The sequence below is a fragment of the Spea bombifrons genome, chromosome 2 (assembly GCF_027358695.1).
Source record: "Spea bombifrons isolate aSpeBom1 chromosome 2, aSpeBom1.2.pri, whole genome shotgun sequence".
Classification (NCBI taxonomy): Eukaryota; Metazoa; Chordata; class Amphibia; order Anura; family Pelobatidae; genus Spea; species Spea bombifrons.
The window spans coordinates 119,635,223-119,658,060 of record NC_071088.1 but is presented as its reverse complement, the minus strand read 5'-3'; the positions used below and the strand labels follow the sequence as shown (position 1 = coordinate 119,658,060).

Here is a 22,838-nt window from a genome sequence, read left to right as displayed (position 1 = left end):
TTGCCTCAGGAAAGTTGCAGCAACAGACGCCATTGTCGCATTTGTCCAGTATCACATACACCCATATGACTGTTGCCTTAAGCCGGATGTGCCAAAAGACACCACCGTAGCCTTCGGCCAGTCTCACATACACTACAAGAATTATTGCCTCAGGAAAGTTACAACAACAGACACCATCGTCGCATTTGTCCAGTATCACATACACCCATATCACGGTCGCCTTAGGCCGGATGTGCCAACAGACACCACCGTCGCCTTCAGCCAGTCTCACATCCACCACTACCATAATCGCCTCAGGCCGCTTGCAACAACAGACACCAATGTCGCATTTGTCCAGTATCACATACACCCATATCACGGACGCCTTAGGCCGGATGTGTCAATAGACACCACCGTCACCTTCAGCCAGTCTCACATCCATCACTACCATAATTACTTCAGGGCAGTTGATACAACCGACACCACCGTTGCATTCGTCCAGTATCACATATACCCATATCACGGACGCCTTAGGCGGGATGTGCCAACAGACACCACGGCCAGCTTCAGCCAGTCTCACATCCATCACTACCATAATCGCTTCAGGTCAGTTGATACAACAGACACCACCGTTGCATTCGTCCAGTCTCAAATACACCCATATCACGGTCGCCTTAGGCCGTTTGTGCCACAAGACACCACCGTCGCCTTAGGCCAGTAAAACATACACCACTACTATGATCGTCTCAGGACAGTTACCCCAACAGACATCACCGTCGCATTTGTCCATTCTCACATACACACATATTACAGTTGCTATAGGCCGGATTTGTCAAAAGACATCACCGTCGCCTTTTGCCAGTCTCACATTCACCACTACCATTATTGCCTCAGGAAAGTTGTAACAACAGACACCATCGTCGCATTTGTCCAGTATCACATACAGACATATCACAGTCGCCTTAGGCCGGATGTGCCTCAGACACCACCGTCGCATTTGTCCAGTCTCACATACACCCATATCACGGTCGCCTTAGGCCGGATGTGCCAACAGACACCACCACTGCTTTTTGAAAGTATCACTTGCAACCAAACCACGTTTGGCTAAGGCTGGTTGTCCCAAAAGACACCACCGTCGCCTTCGGTCAGTCTCGCATGCACCACTACCATGATTGTCTCAGGACAGTTATGCCAACAGACACCACCGTCGCATTCGTCCATTCTCACATATGACAGTTGCTATAGGCCGGATGTGTCAAAAGACACCACCGTCGCCTTCGGCCAGTCTCAAATACACTACTAGCATTATTGCCTCAGGAAAGTTGGAACAACAGACACCATTGTCGCATTTGTCCAGTATCACATACACCCATATCACGGTCGCCTTAGGCCGGATGTGCCAACAGACACCACTGTCGCCTTCAGCAAGTTTCACATCCACCACTACCATAATCGCCTCAGGCCAGTTGCAACAAAAGAAACCATCGTCGCATTTCTCCAGTATCACATACACCCATATGACTGTCGCCTTAAGCCTGATGTGCCAACAGACACCACCGTCACGTTCGATTAGTCTAACATACATCCAAAACACTTTCTGTTTAGGCCGGCTCTGCCACAAGACACCACCGTCGAATTAGGCCAGTCTCACATACACCACTACAATTAGTGCCTCAGGAAAGTTGTAATAACAGACACCATCGTCGCATTTGTCCAGTATCACATACACCCATATCACGGTCGCCTTAAGCCGGATGTGCCAAAAGACACCACCGTTGCCTTCGACAAGTCTAACATACACCCAAAACACGTTCTGTTCAAGCCGGATGTGCCAACAGACAACACCGTCACATTCGGCCACTCTCACATACACCACTATAATTATTACCTGAGGAAAGTTGTAATAACTGACACCATCGTCGCATTTGTCCAGTATCACATACACAAACACAAGAACACGTTAGAGGAATAAAAACAAATAAAACCAATCATCCTGTACCAATACATTTTTCCAGATACCATAATAGTGATCCAAAATGCCTCACATATATAGGAATCGAAATTGTCAAAAAAGACTGGAGAGGGGGTGATTACGTGAAAAAAATAGGACAGACAGAGATGAAATGGGTTTTTGACCTTAAAACTTCAAACCCCAAAGGTCTAAATCAAGATTTCGATTTATTTAATTTTTTAGAATAGAGCATGTGTTAAAATGTAATATTTTTTATTTTTTGCTCAAATATATATATTTTTTCCCTCTTTTATAGGATTTATATTTTTGTAACTATATTTATACATTTATACATCCATATTTATAAAAATCTTTTATAGATATATATTATGGAGAGGAATAAATGAATTCTTATGTGCTATACAGATGTATTTTTTATATTTAATATTTATTGTTTTATTATATTTATTTGTATATATGTATTTTTGTATTATTTTTTGTATTTTGTATATGTATTTATTATATACTACAGATATTTATATACATGTATTTCATTTTACCTTTATATTTATTGACCTTATATATATTTATATACTTATATATGTATGTATTATGAAATAGAGGTCCAAGGAAATTATGAGATTTCTAATTTGATATGCACTTTATGATTATTAAGTATTTATAAATTTAAATAATTATTTAAATATTTAATATGTTGGCAGATCAGAATTAATTCCATATTATATATTTTGTATAGATATACTCTTAATTGATTGTCTAATTTATTCTATTTCATATGGATTCGCTATGTGTACTACTGCTACCTGATCTAATTTAACCTGATACAAAGTAACAAAAGCCAATTAACACGTCATAGAGAGATAGTTAACACTTGATACAATGTAACGAGAGCCAATTAACACGTCACAGAGAGATAATTGATACTGGATACAAAGTAACGAGAGACAATTAACATGCCACACATGAGATCGAGTACTTAGGGAGGGAGGAGAGAACAAACCAAGCCCGATTGGGTGAAACTCGTTTGAGTGTTGGATCGTCATCGCGCTATACCTGCAAGTCGTTCGCCTTGGAAAGGAACGGAGAGACTCAGACGCGCTACAGATTGTTTTTTTAAATGTAAGCATGCTGCATCTTTTTTAAATATTAAATACGCATTTATATCTCACCTCCCTGCCTTTCTATTTTTGTACTGATTCGATTCGTGCTCCTGCTGTGTGGACGGCATAAACACTCGAAGAAGGGATTCGGAGAGGGCATCCTAAAACAACTTGTTCGGCGGGAACAGAGCCGTAACTCCTTTACTATATATCTCAACAAGTCAGAGCAAACTTATTGCTCATCTCCATGTGAGTGAAACATCATATAGAGGATACACTTGATTCACATATATTTGCGGAATGCACTATGATTTTTTGTTTCTTCTTTGTTTCCATATATTGATACATGATTTTGACACAACGAATGGAGACTGGGAAATCAATATAAGTTGCATTCGTCCAGTCTCAAATACACTCATGTCACGGTCGCCTTAGGCCGGTTGTGCCACAAGACACCACCGTCGCCTTAGGCCAGTCAAACATACACCACTACTATGATCATCTCAGGACAGTTACGCCAACAGACACCACTGTCGCATTTGTCCATTCTCACATACACACAAATTACAGTTGCTATAGGACGGTGAAAAGACATCACCGTCGCCTTTTGCTAATCTCACATTCACCACTACCATTGTTGCCTCAGGAAAGTTGTAACAACAGACACCATCGTCACATTTGTCCAGTCTCACATACACCCATATCACGGTCGCCTTAGGCCGGATGTGCCAACAGACACCACCATTGCTTTTTGAAAGTATCACTTGCATCCAAACCGTGTTTGGCTAAGGCTGGTTGTTCCAAAAGACACCACCGTCACCTTCGGTCAGTCTCGCATGCACCACTACCATGATTGTCTCAGGACAGTTATGCCAACCGACACCACCGTCGCATTCGTCCATTCTCACATATTACAGTTGCTATAGGCCGGATGTGTCAATTTACACCCATATGACTGTTGCCTTAAGCCGGATGTGCCAAAAGACACCACCGTAGCCTTCGGCCAGTCTCACATACACTACAAGAATTATTGCCTCAGGAAAGTTACAACAACAGACACCATCGTCGCATTTGTCCAGTATCACATACACCCATATCACGGTCGCCTTAGGCCGGATGTGCCAACAGACACCACCGTCGCCTTCAGCCAGTCTCACATCCACCACTACCATAATCGCCTCAGGCCGCTTGCAACAACAGACACCACCGTCGCATTTGTCCAGTCTCACATACACCCATATCACGGTGGCCTTAGGCCGGATGTGCCAACAGACACCACCACTGCTTTTTGAAAGTATCACTTGCAACCAAACCACGTTTGGCTAAGGCTGGTTGTTCCAAAAGACACCACCGTCACCTTCGGTCAGTCTCGCATGCACCACTACCATGATTGTCTCAGGACAGTTATGCCAACCGACACCACTGTCGCATTCGTCCATTCTCACATATTACAGTTGCTATAGGCCGGATGTGTCAAAAGACACCACCGTCGCCTTCTGCCAGTCTCACATACACTACTAGCATTATTGCCTCAGGAAAGTTGCAACAACAGACACCATTGTCGCATTTGTCCAGTATCACATACACCCATATCACGGTCGCCTTAGGCCGGATGTGCAAACAGACACCACCGTCGCCTTCAGCTAGTCTCACATCCACCACTACCATAATCGCCTCAGGCCAGTTGCAACAAAAGACACCATTGTCGCATTTCTCCAGTATCACATACACCCATATGACTGTCGCCTTAAGCCTGATGGTGCCAACAGACACCACGGTCACGTTCGAATAGTCTAACATACATCCAAAACACTTTCTGTTTAGGCCGGTTGTGCCACAAGACACCACCATCGAATTAGGCCAGTCTCACATACACCACTACAATTATTGACTCAGGAAAGTTGCAGCAACAGACGCCATTGTCGCATTTGTCCAGTATCACATACACCCATATGACTGTTGCCTTAAGCCGGATGTGCCAAAAGACACCCCCGTAGCCTTCGGCCAGTCTCACATACACTACAAGAATTATTGCCTCAGGAAAGTTACAACAACAGACACCATCGTCGCATTTGTCCAGTATCACATACACCCATATCACGGTCGCCTTAGGCCGGATGTGCCAACAGACACCACCGTCGCCTTCAGCCAGTCTCACATCCACCACTACCATAATCGCCTCAGGCCGCTTGCAACAACAGACACCACCGTCGCATTTGTCCAGTCTCACATACACCCATATCACGGTCGCCTTAGGCCGGATGTGCCAACAGACACCACCACTGCTTTTTGAAAGTATCACTTGCAACCAAACCACGTTTGGCTAAGGCTGGTTGTCCCAAAAGACACCACCGTCGCCTTCGGTCAGTCTCGCATGCACCACTACCATGATTGTCTCAGGACAGTTATGCCAACAGACACCACCGTCGCATTCGTCCATTCTCACATATTACAGTTGCTATAGGCCGGATGTGTCAAAAGACACCACCGTCGCCTTCGGCCAGTCTCAAATACACTACTAGCATTATTGCCTCAGGAAAGTTGGAACAACAGACACCATTGTCGCATTTGTCCAGTATCACATACACCCATATCACGGTCGCCTTAGGCCGGATGTGCCAACAGACACCACTGTCGCCTTCAGCAAGTTTCACATCCACCACTACCATAATCGCCTCAGGCCAGTTGCAACAAAAGACACCATCGTCGCATTTCCCCAGTATCACATACACCCATATTACTGTCGCCTTAAGCCTGATGTGCCAACAGACACCACCGTCACGTTCGATTAGTCTAACATACATCCAAAACACTTTCTGTTTAGGCCGGCTGTGCCACAAGACACCACCGTCGAATTAGGCCAGTCTCACATACACCACTACAATTAGTGCCTCAGGAAAGTTGTAATAACAGACACCATCGTCGCATTTGTCCAGTATCACATACACCCATATCACGGTCGCCTTAAGCCGGATGTGCCAAAAGACACCACCATTGCCTTCGACAAGTCTAACATACACCCAAAACACGTTCTGTTCAAGCCGGATGTGCCAACAGACACCACCGTTGCCTTCGGCCAGTCTCACATACACCACTACCATGATTGCCTCCGTCCACTTGCGCCAACAGACAACACCGTCACATTCGGCCACTCTCACATACACCACTATAATTATTACCTGAGGAAAGTTGTGATAACTGACACCATCGTCGCATTTGTCCAGTATCACATACACAAACACAAGAACACGTTAGAGGAATAAAAACAAATAAAACCAATCATCCTGTACCAATACATTTTTCCAGATACCATAATAGTGATCCAAAATGCCTCACATATATAGGAATCGAAATTGTCAAAAAAGACTGGAGAGGGGGTGATTACGTGAAAAAAATAGGACAGACAGAGATGAAATGGGTTTTTGACCTTAAAACTTTAAACCCCAAAGGTCTAAATCAAGATTTCGATTTATTTAATTTTTTAGAATAGAGCATGTGTTAAAATGTAATATTTTTTATTTTTTGCTCTAATATATATATTTTTTTCTTCTTTTATAGGATTTATATTTTTGTAACTATATTTATACATTTTATACATCCATATTTATAAAAATCTTTTATAGATATATATTATGGAGAGGAATAAATTAATTCTTATGTGCTATACAGATGTATTTTTTATATTTAATATTTATTGTTTTATTATATTTATTTGTATATATGTATTTTTGTATTATTTTTTGTATTTTGTATATGTATTTATTATATACTACAGATATTTATATACATGTATTTCATTTTACCTTTATATTTATTGACCTTATATATATTTATATACTTATATATGTATGTATTATGAAATAGAGGTCCAAGGAAATTATGAGATTTCTAATTTGATATGCACTTTATGATTATTAAGTATTTATAAATTTAAATAATTATTTAAATATTTAATATGTTGGCAGATCAGAATTAATTCCATATTATATATTTTGTATAGATATACTCTTAATTGATTGTCTAATTTATTCTATTTCATATGGATTCGCTATGTGTACTACTGCTACCTGATCTAATTTAACCTGATACAATGTAACAAAAGCCAATTAACACGTCATAGGGAGATAGTTAACACTTGATACAATGTAACGAGAGCCAATTAACACGTCACAGAGAGATAATTGATACTGGATACAAAGTAACGAGAGACAATTAACATGCCACACATGAGATCGAGTACTTAGGGAGGGAGGAGAGAACAAACCAAGCCCGATTGGGTGAAACGCGTTTGAGTGTTGGATCATCGCGCTATACCTGCAAGTCGTTCGCCTTGGAAAGGAAAGCAGAGACTCAGACGCGCTACAGATTGTTATTTTAAATGTAAGCATGCTGCATCTTTTTTAAATATTAAATACGCATTTATATCTCACCTCCCTGCCTTTCTATTTTTGTACTGATTCGATTCGTGCTCCTGCTGTGTGGACGGCATAAACACTCGAAGAAGGGATTCGGAGAGGGCATCCTAAAACAACTTGTTCGGCGGGAACGGAGCCGTAACTCCTTTACTATATATCTCAACAAGTCAGAGCAAACTTATTGCTCATCTCCATGTGAGTGAAACATCATATAGAGGATACACTTGATTCACATATATTTGCGGAATGCACTATGATTTTTTGTTTCTTCTTTGTTTCCATATATTGATACATGATTTTGACACAACGAATGGAGACTGGGAAATCAATATAAGTTGCATTCGTCCAGTCTCAAATACACTCATATCACGGTCGCCTTAGGCCGGTTGTGCCACAAGACACCACCGTCGCCTTAGGCCAGTCAAACATACACCACTACTATGATCATCTCAGGACAGTTACGCCAACAGACACCACCGTCGCATTTGTCCATTCTCACATACACACATATTACAGTTGCTATAGGCCGGATTTGTCAAAAGACATCACCGTCGCCTTTTGCTAATCTCACATTCACCACTACCATTGTTGCCTCAGGAAAGTTGTAACAACAGACACCATCGTCGCATTTGTCCAGTCTCACATACACCCATATCACGGTCGCCTTAGGCCGGATGTGCCAACAGACACCACCATTGCTTTTTGAAAGTATCACTTGCATCCAAACCATGTTTGGCTAAGGCTGGTTGTTCCAAAAGACACCACCGTCACCTTCGGTCAGTCTCGCATGCACCACTACCATGATTGTCTCAGGACGGTTATGCCAACCGACACCACCGTCGCATTCGTCCAGTCTCACATACACTACAAGAATTATTGCCTCAGGAAAGTTACAACAACAGATACCATCGTCGCATTTGTCCAGTATCACATACACCCATATCACGGTCGCCTTAGGCCGGATGTGCCAACAGACACCACCGTCGCCTTCAGCCAGTCTCACATCCACCACTACCATAATCGCCTCAGGCCGCTTGCAACAACAGACACCAATGTCGCATTTGTCCAGTATCACATACACCCATATCACGGACGCCTTAGGCCGAATGTGTCAATAGACACCACCGTCACCTTCAGCCAGTCTCACATCCATCACTACCGTAATTACTTCAGGGCAGTTGATACAACCGACACCATCGTTGCATTCGTCCAGTATCACATATACCCATATCACGGACGCCTTAGGCCGGATGTGCCAACAGACACCACCGTTGCCTTCAGCCAGTCTCACATCCATCACTACCATAATCGCTTCAGGCCAGTTGATACAACAGACACCACCGTCGCATTTGTCCATTCTCACATACACACATACTACAGTTGCTATAGGCCGGATGTGTCAAACGACACCACCGTCGCCTTCTGCCAGTCTCACATCCACCACTACCATTATTGCCCCAGGAAAGTTGTAACAACAGACATCATAGTCGCATTTGTCCAGTATCACATGCAGACATATCTCGGTCGCCTTAGGTCGGATGTGCCAGACACCACCGTCATCTTCGGCCAGTCTCACATGCACCACTACCATGATTGTCTCAGGACAGTTATGCCAACAGACACCACCGTCGCATTCATCCATTCTTACATATTACAGTTGCTATAGTCCGGATGTGTCAAAAGATACCACCGTCGCCTTTGGCCAGTCTCAGATCCACCACTACCATTATCGCCTCAGGAAAGTTTCAACAACAGACACCATTGTTGCATTTGTCCAGTATCACATACACCCATATCACAGTCACCTTAGGCCAGATGTGCCAACAGACACCACCGTCGCATTCAGTCAGTCTCAAATCCACCACTACCATAATCGCCTCAGGCCGGTTGCAACAACAGACACCATTGTCGCATTTGTCCAGTATCACATACACCCATATCACCGACGCCTTAGGCTGGATGTGCCAACAGACACCACCGTCGCCTTCAGCCAGTCTCACATGCATCACTACCATAATCGCTTCAGGCCAGTTAATACAACAGACACCACCGTTGCATTTGTCCAGTTTCACATACACCCAGGGCTCCAAAGTAAAGAAGCAGAGGCTCAGCACTCAAATGATAAGGTGAGTTTATTTCACGCAGGCAACGTTTAGACACACAGGTCTTTCTCAAGCCTTAGAGACATTAGTGCACACACTCAAGTATTTATGCAAAAACAAGTGATTAAGGGGTCGGACACACCGGATCCTACATAACAAGGATCCTACATAGCAAGGATTTTTGCCACCCTAGGCAAAACATAATTTTTTTCCGCCCCCTGGCTCCACCCCCACAAGCCTCTTGCCATTTTGCCACACTCACATATACCCCAACTCTTTTAATGTTTGTTATGCTGGGCCGCCCCCAACGAAATCTCAGCAGACAGCAGCTTAGCATGAGCCTCCTCCTCCCACCAACATCTATGCGCAGGGCAGGAGCGCAGGGCAGGAGCGTAATTACAATAGGGGTCCTCCTAACTGGCTGACTCACTCCCGGGTGCTTACAGAATGGGCGTGTCCAATGGCCGTGCCTCAGCTCTTCATCCCACCCCTTTTAAGATGTGGGACGAAAAGTGCTGAGGCACGGCCATTGGGCGGCGCGGTGTGTGCACGTCGGCCCCTTCAACCTCATTAGGCGCAGGTGGCGGAAGGAGGCGGCCCGGGTGTCGCTTTCAATCCCGCTCACAGCCGTTCAGCGGCTGTTTTGAATGTTGGTCTGTCAGCCAACTGGCCCACGGTATCTCGGTGGGCCAGTTCGGCCCTGGCCTCAGGCTGCATGGCTGCCGGCGCCCCCTCCAAGTAGGCGTCCTAGGTGGGCGCCTACTTTGCCTATAGGTGGCGCCAGCTCTGCATACACCCATATCACGGTCGCCTTTGGCTGGATGTGCCAACAGATACCATTGTCGCCTTCAGGAAGTCTCACTTACACGCAAACCATGTTCAGTTCAGGCCGGTTGTGCCAAAATACACTACCGTCACCTCCTGCTATCCACGGATCAGTCAGACCACCATTCGTAGTAAAACAAGAACTCCTTTTATTTCAAACACACAGAATTTATATAGATCCTTAATTCAATGTGCACCGAACACAACCCCCAATCCCATCAGACCACATGCCATCACAAATCCCATCAGTACACAGGCAATGTATCAGGTGAAGGGATTAAGGAATACAATGGTTTTCCCCCACCTGTGTTATCCCCACTGTAGCGAGGGTGCCGTCTGGGACAACAGGGCTGTGCTGGCTGATTAAGAGCTCCAGCCAGGTTGCAAGATTGTTCCTTTGAACGTTGGAGCTGCAGCCACATTCAGTCTCTTTGCTGATTATACAATAAAACACAATATAAAATATTACCGGGTCACAGTATACAGAACTGGATACAGAAGCGCTCCATGACCAGGCTAAACTTCACATAAACATATGGAACTGTTAACCTGGCCCTGTCACACTCACATACACCACTACCATGATTGCCTCAAGCTAGTTGCACCAACAGACACCACTGTCGCCATTAGCCATACTCATATACACCCATATCACGGTCGCCTTAGGCCGGATGTACCAACAGTCACCACTGTCGCCTTCGGCCAGTTTTAAATACACCCATATCACGGTCACTTTTGGCCGGAAGTGCCAACAGACACTAACGTCGCCTTCGGCAAGTCTTACATACGCCCAAACCATGTTCGGTTCAGTCTCGCATCCACCACTACCATGATAGCCTCAGGCCAGTTGCTTCAACAGACACCACCGTCACCTTAGGCCAGTCTCACGAACACCCATATGATGGTCACTTTGGGCTAAATGCGTCAACAGACACCACCGTTGCCTTCGGCTAGTCTTACAGCCACCACTATCATGATCGCCTCAGGCCAGCAGCGCCAACAGACACCACCGTCGCCTTTGGCCAGACTCACATACACCCACACCACGGTTATCTCAGGCCGGTTTCGTAGACTCTATAACAGAGTTTAGAGCTCCAAGATTTACACTACTGCTCTGCTTACCAGTAGGGCTGCAACAACTAATCGATAATAAACGATAATGAAATTCCTTGGCAATTGCTCTGAAACATAACCTTTGTTTTATAATATTTTTCATTCAGTGTGACTCACAGCAGTCTCTGCCTGCAGTCACTCTGACAATTGGCCCTACCCCTTCTTTCTCCCAGTCCCCCCCCCCTGCAGTCACACTGATTGGCCCGCCCATTTCCTTTAGCATCCACATGGATCTAACTGAGTATAAAATTAATTTTTGGGTTGCTAAAAGTTAGGGGAGGTGGGGGTTAATTTAGGGGCAGTTATGATTAATGGGATGTTTAGGGTGAATTTAGGGGCAGTTATGATTAATGGGGTATTTAGGGTTAATTTAGGGGCCGTTATAGTTGATGGGGTGCTTAGGGTTAATTTAAGTGCAGTTATGGGTAATAAGGTGTTTAGGGTTAATTTAGGGGCAGTTATGGTTAATTTAGGAGCAGTTATGGTTAATGGGGAGTTTAGGGTTAATTTAGGGGCAGTTATGGTTAATGGGATGTTTAGTGTTAATTTAGGGGCAGTTATGGTTGATGTGGTGTTTTTGGTTAATTTAGGGGCAGTTATGGTTAATGGGATCTTCAGGGTTAATTTAAGGGCAGTTATGGTTGATGGGGTAGTTAGGATTAATTTAGGGGCAGTTATGGTAATGGGGTCTTTAGGGTTAATTTAATGCTGAGGATTTAGAGCTAATTCAATTAATTTAAGGTGCAGTTAGAGGTAAAGGGCGTATCTGGGGCTGAAAGGCATATCAGGGTGTATAGGGCATATAGGGTATATAAGGCATATGTGGGGAGGCGGAGTGGCATATCTAGGGGTATGTGGCATATCTGGGAGGCAGTGTGGCAAGCCTGGGCTCAAATGTGCATAACTTGGGGGGCAGGTTGGGAAATAAAAACAAGAAATGCATTTTTATGCTGCCGTTTGTTTTTAACATCCTGTTTGTTTACTAAATTATTTTAAATAAATGAAAAACATTTATTTTTTATCCGATTAATCAAAAAAATAATCGGCCAACTAATCAATTATGAAAATAATCGTTAGCTGCAGCACTGCTTACCAGACCATATTAATATAGCCACACATATAGTTACATAGGCTGAAAAAAAGACATGCATCCATCAAGTTCAGCCTTTCCCATATCAGTTAATTACTGTTGATCCAAAAGAAGGCAAAAAACCCAGTTTGTGGCTCTTTCCAATTTTGCAACAAACTATGGGAAAAAATTCCTTCTTGACCCCAGAATGGCAGTCAGATCTCTCCTTGGATCAAGAAGCTATTTCCCCATAATTTTAAAATTATATCCCTGAATATTATGTTTTTGCAAGTATTCATCCAGTTGCTGTTTAAATGTCTGTAGACTCTTATAAAACTACCTCTGCAGGCAGAGAATTCCATAATGCTATCATATCCCCTCTAAGGCGCCGTTTTTCTAAACTAAACAGATTTAAACTGATTAACCTTTCTTCATAACTAAAGTGTTCCTTTAATTAATTTGGTAGCCTGTCGCTGCACCTTTTCCATATAATATCCTTCTTTAGAATAGGTGCCCAAAATTACACAGCATATTCAAGGTGTGGTCTTACCATTGATTTATACAAAGGCAAAATTATATTTTTATCCCGCAAATTAATGCCCCTTTTCATACATGACAATACCTTACTTGCATTAACAACGGCTGACTTATACATTAAATATTATACATTATATATACTGGTATATATATATATACACAGTATCTCACAAAAGTGAGTACACCCCTCATGGCAAAGAACTCATGGCAAAGAACTCTCTGAGGATTTATCAAAAATAATTGTCACTCTACATAAAGATGGCCTAGGCTATAAGAAGGTTGCCAAGACCCTGAAACTGAGCTGCAGCACAGTGGCAAGACCATATAGCGGTTTCACAAGACAGGTTCCACTCAGAACAGGCCTCGCCATGGTGGACCAAAGAAGTTTAGTGCACGTGCTCAGGGTCATATCCAGATAGGAGTGATTGCTAACAGCAATCACACTCCTATCATGCCCAGGTTCTACCATGTACTGGTTGCCTGGGCATGACAGGAGTGTATTTGCTGCTAGCAATTTATATATATATATATATATATATACACACACATTATTGCTAACAGCAATCACACTCCTATTATGCCCAGGGAGCCAGCACGTGCAGAGCCGGCCTTAAGTGTTCTGGCACCCTGTGCGGACTACTCCTCTGGCAGCCCCCCATCCCAAAAAAAAGAAAGGAAAAAAAATCTCCCCCTCTCCCTATCATTACTTACCTTGTTGCTGGAGTCCTGCGGTGGGAGCGGGAGGCGTCCGTCTTCCCGCTCTGCGCACTTCACAGCTGAGCGCCAGAATAATTCCTGCACTCAGCATGAAACACCGGCACCGCGACGGAGTCACGCCGAACAGTTGCTGAAAACTTCACAAGCGCCCCTGCCCGGGACTTAAATTAAAACACCGTTTTTTTTTTCCTCTTCGTTCTTCCTCTTGGCTCTTCTTCTTCTTTGTCCTGTCCTTCCGGTGCAATGACCGTGGAAGGCGGTGGGTGCGGCTTCAGTGTTGTGCGCCGGTATATGACATCAAATCCCGACGCACAGCAGGATCAGACGTCTGCATTAACAGACCTCCCTCTCCCTTGATTGACTTTAAGGCGGTTAGAGGGAGATCCTTGATCTCCCCAACCGAGCCTCCTCCTCCTGCATTACTGTCTGTTTCTGGACGGGTGGTGGCTTGGTTGCACCCCCTGATGTGCGGCACCCAGGGTGATCCACCCACCCCCGCTAGGTACACTAATGATTACTGGAACCATGTGGTCCGATGAGACCAAGATAAACTTATTTGGTCCAGATGGTGTCAAAATAATTTACACAGTTATACAGGCTGTACACTCACTACTTTACATTGTAGCAGAGTGACATTTCTTCAGTGTTTTCTTCAGTGTCACATGAAAAGATATAATAAAATATTTACAAAAATGTGAGGAGTGTACTCACTTTTGTGGGACACTGTGTATATATATAAAACATGTTGAAAAAGTGAAAAAAGCACTATATCTATATATATATATATATATACACACAAATGCACATTTCTAATAAATGAATTTTTACAGTGTGTAATTTAATAATACCGTATTGGCTCGAATATAGGCCGCACGTTTTTCCCCCACTTTAAGTCTTTAAAGTGGGGGTGCGGCCTATATTCGGGGTCTAGCGCCCAACGCCCGGGACATGCAGTCCCGGGCGCCGGGCAGGCAGCGGGGTTAGGATACAGATCCCCCGCAGCGGTGCAGGGGACCTGCATCCTACTCCCCGATATGCTCAGACAGCCTCCCCTGCCAGCACTTCCCACGGTGGGGGAGGGGTGGGTGCCGGCACGGGAGGTTGTCTAAGCGCATCGTGCGGACCGTCCGCACGATGCGTTTTACCTCTGCCCACCCCCGACTTACCGGAGCAGACTCCTGGGTGTCTTGCGGGGCCGGCGGGGGACATCTACGCAATACGCGTATGCAACTTCCGGTACTCTGCTCCGGTAAGTCGAGGAGGGGGGGCAGAGGAGGACAGTGGCAGCATATCTCGGGGGGGGGACAGAGTGGCAGCATGTTTTTTTTGGTGCTTTTTTAAGGAAAAAAACTTTTTCTTTAAAAAAGCACCAAACTTTTAGGGTGCGGCCTATATACGGGGACGGCCTTTATCCGAGCCAATACGGTAAATGCACTTATTTGTACAAAGAAAAATAAAGTACATAACAGTGCAGCAAATCCCCCCTTGTGCCATAAAACACTTTAAATCACCAATAAAAGATAATAAGCTTTAATCATCAAGTGAACACACCATCAAGAATTATAAATAGACAAGCCACTTATCTTAGTTTCTTTCAATGACCTCAAGAAAAGATAACCATTAACCATTAGCGTCTATACTGCTTATAGGGGATTGCACTATTGGCAGGACGTATGGGTTAAAAACAGTATGAAAAGTGGTAGTGCTTCACAAGAGCTTTGGTTCTTGTTAATGCTCTCCAACTAACATTAAAGATACACAATATTAATTGCAGCTGGATATGGCTATGGTCTGAATGGTAAAAAAAAAGAATTTCAAAGGTTGGGTACATCTTAACCACATTGACATTGAATTTGTATTCTGTTAAAAGCACTGACACAAACCTTTTGGCAATGGTTAACTTTTGCAACAAAAGCAACCTAATTCTTAATTCTTAACAATACTAAAATGTGTACCACTTTCTCTGTTAGTTTTACTGAAACTACACGCACCTGCATGGCTGACAGTCTCCACTGCTGTTATCCCTTTAAAACAGAAAGTTCCCATGAAGAAAATAAAATGTCAGACCTGTATTTGTTTGAGACCACCAATTCTTCATCCTATGGAAGAAGCGACCTTCACATATACCAACTGGAAACCCGATATACTTCCAGGTAACAAGCAATATCTATATCTCCATCCATGCGCATCTGAGGGAGCTGAGTGTGCAGAGAAGATTTTCAGACTGCAAGTATCTTATTGTTGCATCGCACTGTCAACAACAGTGCCTATGACATCATTCACTGTTCCCAGCATCTGAAAATGACGGATAACACCGCTATTTGAATCAAGCTACATTCCTTATCTATTCCGGACAGAGATAATTTACTGACAGCGTTAGAAATTCTGCTTGAATAATAAGATGGGGAGTCCATGCACTTTATCAGAGTGCGAGAGTTTAGAAAATCAAGGCTTGAAACAAATACCTATAAGATGTTCCTGATGGCCGATAATTTGTTATACTGCTTGGTTGCTACTGAGATGAATAATAGTTTGAATAAAGCATGGGCCAATTCACCATCATGTTTATTTTTAGAGGGTGTGTGGCCTCATCTATAATAGTTTGTTTGGTATGGTTGCATTTAGGCACAAGGAAAACACATCACTGGCTCGTATAATGAACACAATTGTGTATTTGGCCCATAATAGGAGTGTATGTAAGTTAGCAAAACTTTTACACACCTTAAAATAACATGTTTCAAGAAACAGACATTTAAATATAAAATAGGTTACATGGAAGGACTCCTAACAGGGCTCACGGGAGTGGGACGGGCCAGGATTTTGGGTTACACTACTATTCTACTTACTAGACCATATTTATGGCCGTATATCCATGCATTAAGCAAGTTACCTGACGGGGGTGGGGGGGTATAAATAAATAAATATATATATATAAATTGTATAATTCAGCTCATCTGAATATAAAAATCACCCAAAAAAAAATCACACAATTCAAGACATGCGTATTCCTTCCAAAATTATTTGTGAGGACTTGGCGTCTGGGATGAATCGTATAAATAAAACCAGTTGCACACAGGGCCAGCGCTACATACAGGCAAGTTAGGGGCCGGCCTAGAGCGTATTCAGCCTGGGAACGCCTCCTCCGTTACAGGCTAGCCCGCCCACTACTGGAGGAGAAGAGCCGGTTGGGAAGATCATTTATCTCCCTCTTACTTGCGGCGTCCCAGCAGCAGAGCCGACCCGTCCAGGGGACACGGGCAGCGCTATGTCGCCCCAAAGTCTTTGGAGGATCCGCCAGAGATAAAGAGGTAAGTCCCGACATCCGGACTTACCGATTTAATTTTCTGGAGGAGGCGGAGTCGCGCAGCGTCATTGCGTCACCCCCAAAAGAGGGGCAGTTTGCGGCTGCTGAGGCAACGCGGTGAGTGAAGTGTGTGACCTGCTTGAGTGTATGTGTCTTAGTTTGTTAGTGTGTCTGAGCGGGCATGTTAGTGTGTTTGTTTGTGCTTAGGTATATTGTTATGAGGTTGTGGATATGTAAGTGTGCGAACATGTGTCTTCGGATATGTACGTATGTTTGGGTGTCTGGGTATGTTATTGTATGTGGGTATTTTAATGAACATGTGTTTTTTGGGTATGTTATTGTATGTGGGTAATTTAACGAACATGTGTTTCTGGGTATATTATTGTATGTGTGTCTGGGTGTGTTAGTGAGTGAACATGCTTCTTCTTTGGGTGTGTGTGGATGTCAGTGTATAAACGTGTTTATTGGGTATGTTAGCGTTTGTGACTGGATATGTCGGCGTGTGAACATGTGTCATTGGGTATGTTATTGTTTATGTATTTTAATCAAAGTATGTGTGCCTGAGTGGGTATGTTTGTGTGCATGGGCATGTTTGTCTGTCTTGGTATGCTTGGGTATATTAGTATATGTGCGGCTATATTAGTGCATGTGCGGCTATATTAGTGCATGTGTCTTTGGGTATGTATGTGTGTGTCTGGGTATTTTAGTCTGTGAACATTGTCTTGGTATGTCAGTATGTAACCGGGTATTTTAGTGTCTGAACATTCTGTTTTAGTGTGTGTCTGCGTGTTTTAGTGTGTGAACAGTGCCTGGGTATGTTAGCATGTGTGTCTGGGTATTTTAGTGTGTGAACATGACTTTGTGTATGCTAAAGTGTGCATCTGGGTATGTAGGCATGTCGTCATATGTCGGAGTATGAATGTGAGTGTATCGAGAGGAAGTAAGAAGACAGAAGGCAAGAGAAGAAGCGCCGGTGTGGGAAATGTGGGGTCTCAGAAAATTAAAAAGCAGTGAGTATATAACATGGGAGGAAATGTGTTAGTTGAACAAATCACCGGGAAGTCAAGGAGCTGTGGGACAGGGAAAAGAGGCAGATACGTATGAGAGATTCTGCAGAATCCTTCCACTCGCTTTAAAGGACATGCAGTGGTCAGTAGAAATGCTTTAACTCGGCATGTGGGCTCGAGTAACCTTAAATGCAGGATTGTATCTTTTTCTTTGGGCATCTAAGAATTCGAATCCCCCTCCCCCCCCGGAAAAAGCGTATTTTGGTGTTATGTCTGTTGGAGATTTTTCTCTTTGCATTAAACTATATATGATACCTCCCTATATGCCACTCTATCCCCATATAAGCCATATATACCTTATACCTTCCTATATGCCACTCTGCCCCCAGATATGCCTTATACCTCCCTATATGCCATTCTGCCCCCCAGATATGCCTCATACCTCCCTATATGCCGCTCTGCCCCCAAATATGCCTTATACCTATATGCCAGTGTGCCCCCAGATATGCTACTCCGCACCCCCAGATATGTCTTATACCTTCTTATATGCCACGCTGCCCCCTGGTATGCCATAGTGCCCCTAAATATACCTTATGCCCCCCATCCCGCACTCACTGGTGTCTAGTGGGGGCAGCAGACAACCTCACTTCAACTGGGGCTTCTATGATGGAGCACTGGCGTCACATGACCTTCCGGTGCTCAGTCATAGAAGCTCCAGCAAAATTCATGGGCTGCCCCTACTAGACACCAAGGAGTCTGGCGCATGGGGAGTAAGTCGGGGGGGGGGGAGTGGCATATAGGGGATATAAGGCATATCTTGGGGGACAGAGTACCATATTGGGGGGGGCAGAGTGGCATATGAGGGGTTATAAGGCATATTATCCAGGGGTGCACAGTGGCTTATAAGGGGTATAAGGCATATCGGGGAGGGGGGAAGAGTGGCATATAGGGGGTATAAGGCATATTGGGGGGGGGAAGAGTGGCATATCTGGGGATATAAGGCATATCGGGGGTATAAGGCATAGTTGGGGTGGCAGAATGGCATATAGGGGTTATAAGACATATCTGGGGGGTCAGAGTGGAATATCTGGGGATATAAGGCATATCAGAGGGCACAGTGGCATATCGGGGGGAAAGGTTACATAAATAAATGCAAAAATGTAATAACTCAATTGAAAAGGACTATATGGCCAAAAGTATGTGAACACCCCTTCTAACTATTGAATTTAGGTATTTCAGCCACACCTATTGCTAACAGGTGACATCTCAATAGACAAAAATTGGAAGTAGAAAGGGTCATACTGAAGAGCTCAGTGACACAACACTGTCATGAGATGCCACCTTTGCCAAAAGTCAGCTTGTGAAATTTCTTGCTAGATCTGACTCAATCCATTGTATGCACTATTATTGAGGTTTCAAGGAGTAACAGCTCGGCCACAGAGCGGTAGAGCATACACACTTATAAAGTAGGGCTGCCAAGCTTTGAAATGCATCACTAAATACAAATAGCAAGAATATTAATATCATGGGATGTGGATGGCAGTCTCTTCTGTATCAGGTAAGGGCTTTTTTATTCCGTTTCAAATGAATTCATATTTAAGTACTCACAGAGTACTTACATATACGTTGTTCTTTAGATGAGGTGTCACAAACATGAAACTTTTTAGAATTTTTATTTTAAATAATTGCTCCTTGGATTTTATATGCTTGAAAGTTTATTGAAGAAAGTCAATGTGGTAAAGCAAAATAATACATAATAAGAATATATAAGGATAGCCTTTTAGACTAACTTTAGTGCTAGTTTTAATTTGTAATTTTGCTTTACAATAATACTTGGCCTTCCCAACTCACGCTAAAATAGTTATTTCTTTAAAAAGTAGAATTTAACTTCCATTTTGTTATTATTTTCTAATTGAGTACATTTTAAAAGCAGCAACATACTAAACAAATATTACTTACAAATATTGACATGACCATCTGAAGACAATCTGAAAGAAAATATAAAATGTTATTTATGAAGTAACCAGATATGCGACGTATGCAGTTAGTTGTAGATGAGTTTAACAGGTCTGTGAGAAATATATAGCAACACCAGAATGTCAGGACGCCTCACCTGCACTCTTCTCCTTCCAGCATCTTCCTGTAGGTGGCGATCTCAATATCCAGAGCCAGTTTCACGTTCATCAGCTCCTGGTATTCTCTCAGTTGGCGAGCCATGTCCTGCTTGGCCTTCTGCAGAGCAGCTTCCAGTTCAGAAAGTTTGTTTTTGGCATCTCTGACAGCAGTTTCTCCACATTCCTGTGCCTCATTTATAGCGGCTTCCACAGCACCACGCTGAGAAAAAAAATGTTTAAAAAAATGCTTTGTTTCGTAAAGTTTTTATAGCTTAAGTTACAGTGAGGTATATTGCACCATGTTGAGCAAGTATACGGGTTTGTGAGGTGCACTCAAAATAAATATGACAAAAAGACAGTATGCACATAGCATCAAATCTATAGCAGATCTCACCTCCATGTTTAGTTTTTATTACTGCTTGACCAAACAGCAGAAACTTCCTCCTTTCACACAGGAATTAAATGATTGGAATAATGATTCACAATGATTCACACAGGAATGAATGATTGGATTCTACTTACATCAAGACTTTTAGATGTTCAGTAATATCATGGAAAATTATTTGTTGTATCACAAAAGATTCTAAGGGACCTTTTATTACTAGCAGTAAAAAGGAATTCTATATCGTAAGTAATGAATGACTATTGCCTTTGGATAGTTTACCTGAGCTTTTACATTGTCAATTTCTCCCTTGAGCCTTTGAATTTGTCAGTTTAATTCACATATTTGATCTCTGCTGCTTCCCATTTCTTCCTACAGCCATGCTGAGCTTCTCAAACTGCAAATGCACACACATGTACAAATATGCAAATGCTTTAATGTTTTTACTTACGTACATAAAGACCTCTTTTATCTATTCGGATTTCAGCGAAACAGACTCACCCGTGACTGGTACGTGGCTTCTGCTTCAGCTCTGCTCCTGTTAGCGATCGCCTCATATTGAGCTCTGACCTCGGCAAGGATTTAATTCAGGTCCAGATCACGGCTGTTATCCATGGACACAACCACTGAGGTGTCTGAGATCTGAGCCTGAAGCTGGGCAATTTCCTACATAAGTAAAAAAAAAAATGTGTGAACAGCAGACATCAATTGTATTTCTGTAATAAGTAATGCAAAACATGAATCATATTGTAGAACTGTCCTAAATTCCTTATTGAATGTATAAATTATGTTTTCAGTAATGACTGTAAAAAAAATCTTATGAGCATTAAAAATATTTGTATCTTAATGAAAAGCGAAAGAGATAAAAATCTACTTACTGCATCAAACAAAGTTCTCAGGAAGTTGGTCTCATCAGTCAGGGATTCAGCCTTAGATTGTAGTTCGGCTTTGTTCATGAAAGCTGCATCTACACCCTAAATGGAAGGACGAGGAATATTTATATATAGTTATTGATTTGGAATTACATTATGAAAAATTATTATAAAAATGTTCTTGGTGTAAAATGTAGTTTGCTTAGCTTTTCAAGGCAATTAGTCCCACATTTAGCTCACTTGTTCTTCTATATGTTTCTTTACACTCTTTAATTTAAATGTCAGGTGCTCTCTCAATAATTTTTTAGTATGAAGGACTTACTGACATTTTAAAGACCATTTGCACAAAGATGCCTTTTGGTTTTGTTTTAAGCAGCTCCTTTAACCCCTTAAGGACAATAGGGGTTATTACTCGTAGTATATTGTGGGACAATGGCTATTTTAACATTTTTCGGTGTTCCTGTTTAGCTGTGATTTTCTTCTTTCTCATTTCGTGCTCCCACACATATTATATATTGTTTTTTTCAGGACAAACAGGGCTTTCTTTAGATACCATTAATTTTATCATATCATCTAATTTACTATAAAAAAAAATGATAAAATATGAGGATTTTTTTGTTAAAAAATTACTTTTTCTCACTTTTTAAACAAAAAAACTTTTACTCATCTGCAAAAACGAATGAAAAAACCTGCTAAATAGATTCTACTATTTGTCCTGAGTTTAGAAATACCCAATGTTTTTATGTTTTTTTGCTTTTTTCTGCACGTTATGGGGCAATAAGTACAGGTAGCGTTTTGCTATTTCAAAACCTTTTTTTCCAAATCTGGTAATTCTTCCCCCCATGTGCCATTTCGGGTATCTTTGAAGCCGGCCAATGCAATTTACCCCATCAAGTCATATATTTTTAAAAACTAGACACCCCAAGGTATTTCACATGCTGGTAATTTAACCCTTTCAATGCACTAATTTTACCACCAGCCTTTGTGAAACTTTATGGTAGTGCATTTTTTTGTATTTTTTTCACACACGTTGTACTTCAGGTATAAATTTATCGCTCCTGGTATATGTCCCTGTCAAACAACACCCCAATATGTGTTCAGTAGCATCTCCTGAGCGCAGTGATACCCCACATGCATGGGTTTGTTGGGTTATTTGGGAGGTAAAAGGCCGCCTTTGTGAGGTGTGTATTTTCCTGCCATACAGTGGCAGTACAATCGGGTAAAGCCTTCTTCCCGGACAAGAAGACCGCTACAGCAAAGAAAGGGTTAATAGAGCGAAGCCCTCCCCCTTTACCCATAAAGCCAGGCTTACCCGGAACGAGTCAGTTTT

The 22,838-nt window shown here is 42.8% G+C and overlaps 1 pseudogene; it reads right to left on the bottom strand.

Annotated features, from left to right (window-relative positions):
* Nucleotides 1-20,091: 20,091 nt before the first annotated feature.
* LOC128473822 (keratin, type II cytoskeletal cochleal-like) lies at nucleotides 20,092-21,592 on the bottom strand (annotated as a pseudogene).
* Nucleotides 21,593-22,838: the final 1,246 nt, after the last annotated feature.